Source organism: Pteropus alecto, unplaced genomic scaffold (assembly GCF_000325575.1).
Source record: "Pteropus alecto unplaced genomic scaffold, ASM32557v1 scaffold8, whole genome shotgun sequence".
NCBI classification, from domain to species: Eukaryota; Metazoa; Chordata; class Mammalia; order Chiroptera; family Pteropodidae; genus Pteropus; species Pteropus alecto.
The window spans coordinates 2,852,280-2,855,391 of NW_006494609.1; the positions used below are offsets into that span (position 1 = coordinate 2,852,280).

At 48.8% G+C, this 3,112-nt stretch overlaps 2 long non-coding RNA genes across 4 annotated transcripts in view; one reads left to right on the forward strand and one right to left on the reverse strand.

Moving 5' to 3' along the window:
- The window catches only part of LOC107196673, a 13,001-nt gene that overhangs the window by 5,336 nt on the left and 4,553 nt on the right, over positions 1 to 3,112 (forward strand). For both annotated transcript variants that reach the window (XR_001518102.2, XR_001518101.2), the window contains exon 2: positions 2,619 to 2,705. This is a non-coding gene — a long non-coding RNA (uncharacterized LOC107196673). The remainder of the gene's footprint in view (positions 1 to 2,618; positions 2,706 to 3,112) is intronic.
- LOC112473652 overlaps positions 143 to 3,112 on the reverse strand; it is a 3,324-nt gene continuing 354 nt past the window's right edge. Inside the window, exons 1-2 of one of the 2 annotated variants that reach the window (XR_003044099.1) lie at positions 2,959 to 3,106; positions 143 to 2,474 (exon numbers count right to left, since the gene is read on the reverse strand). This is a non-coding gene — a long non-coding RNA (uncharacterized LOC112473652). Of the gene's footprint in view, positions 2,475 to 2,958; positions 3,107 to 3,112 lie in introns of those variants that run through there. The other variant, XR_003044098.1, reaches the window with a different exon arrangement.

Sequence of the window (3,112 nt, forward strand, 5' to 3'; positions counted from 1 at the left end):
CTGTTGGGATGTTAATGCAGCTCTTCAGAATCTCCAATCCCATAAACACTTGATGTTTTTCTTTCTTCTTTTAAGTTGCCAAGATTTATGGAGTCTACTACGGTTCGAGTACTATGCTAAATGCGCTGTATAAATGGGCTCATTTAACCAAATAAAGGAGATATTTTTATTTCCACATATACAAAGGAAGAAACTGATGTTGGGAAGAGCTACTAGGTTACTCAAGATCACACAGCTGATAAGTAGCTGATAAATCCTGCGTCTGCAGGATTCACACTTTGGTCATTTCCCACCTGAGGCCAAGCTTTTAAGACTGTACCATCTTGCCTCACTCATGGGCTTGTGACTTCATTGCCATCCTCACAATTGAAGTGGTATCTTTCTCAACCGTGTCTGCTGCTGTCACCACCTGAGTACCTCCACTACACATTCCCAAGTACTTTTTTCCCTGCCTACTAGCCCACGACGCAAGTCCCTGGGGATATGGAATTAGCAGAACTTTCTGTCCCCTTCTCCCTCCCTGCCCAGTAAGAGAAGAAGCTGTTTCCAGCATGGCCCCTTACTCACCATGTGTCACTTCCTTACTCTCTGACCCCAGCATCCCCCCTAAGAGGCACAGAATGCTGCTAAGCCCACTCACTCATCTCTTAAGTCTGGGGAGGGAAATCACCTTTGGAAAGCCCTGCAGGGAAACTCCCAAGGGGTCAATAAGAAGATTCCAGCAGAAGAGGTTTGCCAGGACGTGTGCACCATAAGTGGGGATGGCAGTCTGCTGGACACCTAGGGCAACCTAATTGCTTTCCCATGTCTTGTTGGAATAATGCTGGCGGCCAGAAAGCTACCAGAACTTGAACTAATTTGGTAAATAAGGACCAAAAGCAAGGACCACATTTCTGCTCCCTTTGCCGAGACCCAGACTCCTGACAGGATTCCAGGGATTTTTCTTCCTTGGAAGTGACTGGACCTCCAGCCCTGAATTCCTCTCCCTAGGAGAGCTTGTTCCCCTGCTCAGAACAAATAACACATTTCCTGGTTAATCAGTGGGCAGAACAGCTGAAGAAAGGTTGATTGGGCCTCAGCCTTCCAGATGGAAGCAGCTCTGGGGCTGGGGTGTCCTGGTCCAGATGCCAGGCAGCTGGGACCCCTGCACTGTGCAGCTCCAGCCTCCAGTTGGAAGGTTGAGGCTGCATGAAGAGGCCTTGACTCCCTCCTGCATGAGGCCTTCAAGAGGCTCCCCAGACCGGTCTACCTCAGACACGGCATCCTGGCAACCCCCCTAGAACTCACAGCCACCCTGCCCTGGACCGCCTGTGCCGTCTCCTCCCAAAATGTGAATGTTTCTGTCTTCCACGAACTGAGCTCAGTTCTGAGCTACACTTGGCTTCTATTTTCTCATCTGAAAATGGAGATAATGATGCTCTTCTTGCCACCCCCACCTTATCTATCCTGCTATTACTCCACTTTTCCAGCTGATATTTCTTGAGCGCTTAGAATGTACCAGGCACTGTGCTAAGTGTTTTACAGACGTTGTCTCATTTAGTCCCCACAGTAATCTTAGAAAGTGTTATTATTTCATCATGTAGCAGATGAAGAAATGAAGGCTCAGAGAGGTAAAATGACTTGCCCACAATCACGAGGCTAGTAAGTGGCTCCACTAGGATTCCCTCCCAGTTTGTCTGGTTCCAGACACTAACCCAGTGCCAGCTTCCAGAGTAGCATTTCCCAGAGACACTACAGTTCTCTGGGAAATAGAAACATTCACAGCTGTTTGTGGTTGGCGGCAAGGGGGCGGGGGGCACGGGGCCACATGGAATTGCTGTCACAAGCTAGCCCCCTCCAATCACACCCCACCCTCCTCAGGCCTATTCACAGCTAGAGGTCCACTTTGGGTCAAGGGCAGACAAAGTCATCATGGTGAGTGTCAGTGAATCTGATTCCCATTCATCAAGGAGAAGGAAGGAAATCAAGTTTGCCCTACATCAAGACACATTCAATTGCTGAGTAAGGTTCATCCCAACCTTCAGCTTTTCTCTTTGGAAAAGAGACATGACACAAATAGAGCATCTGTGTGGCCCTGTGTGGTAGACATGGTAACTCCCATTTTACAAACCCAGAAGGGTGAAGTCTCTTGCTCAAGGTCGTACAGCTAGGAGTCGAGCCAAGATTCAACTAAAACGTCTGAACGGCTCCAAAGTCCGTGCTGTTTCCACTACAGCACACTGCGTTCGCTCCAGGATGTCCTGCAATGATGTGAAATGGGCAGCTCTTCAAGATAACTGATTTCACTCCGTTTCCCTTCATTTGCAGTCTTTGATACAACGGTGGGCTGGTCTGAAAGCTCTGTGCATTTAGCTAAAGTTCCAACAACATTTCCTTCGTACCTGCGTAAATTCCTTCAGCCTCTGGCTGGAGTGGAATCTTCTCAAACTCCTAGGGCTGAAGCATAACTTCTCCCCAAGCAGAGTCTTGAAGACCTGAGCAGGAAAAACAACATGAACAGTCTGGAAGGCCTCCTTCTTTTAATTCTTCCCAGTAAGACCACAGGGGTTTCAAGTGCCCTAGTGAGGAGAAGCTGTATTTGGATGGAGAGAGAATCACACACTGTATTATTCTTTCAGAATCTCCAGGGAGAAAGCCCTGTGGGCCAAAGGACTGTGCAGACCTGTCCCAAGTCTGGAATGGCCATGCAGGAATTTGAGGACAAGGTAAGCAGGAAACAACTTCCCATGGCTGTCACTGGGGTCTCCCAGCCTGTCCTCACCTTGTCTTCTTGCTGGGACACAGTGACATCCCTCATAGCCCAAAGAATAGAGGTTGTAGGGACAGAAACAGGAGCCGCAATGGCTGCTGTAGGGTCTTTTCGAGATTAAGCTCTTTTAAAGAGGCCTGGAAGTAACCACCTGCTCACTGTTCATCATCAAGTCAAAGAAAGGAGATGACACCTTCTGCCATCATTACCTGACTTCCCTTTCCGCCTACATCATACATTGAGAATGAGGACACACGATGAGGTTTGCCCCAATGCCTCCCACCACTCCCAAACCCTTAGGGACAGGCCCAGACCCTAAAACTCCCCAGGACAAGGCAGAGACACCAAGCCAAGGGGGCAAGG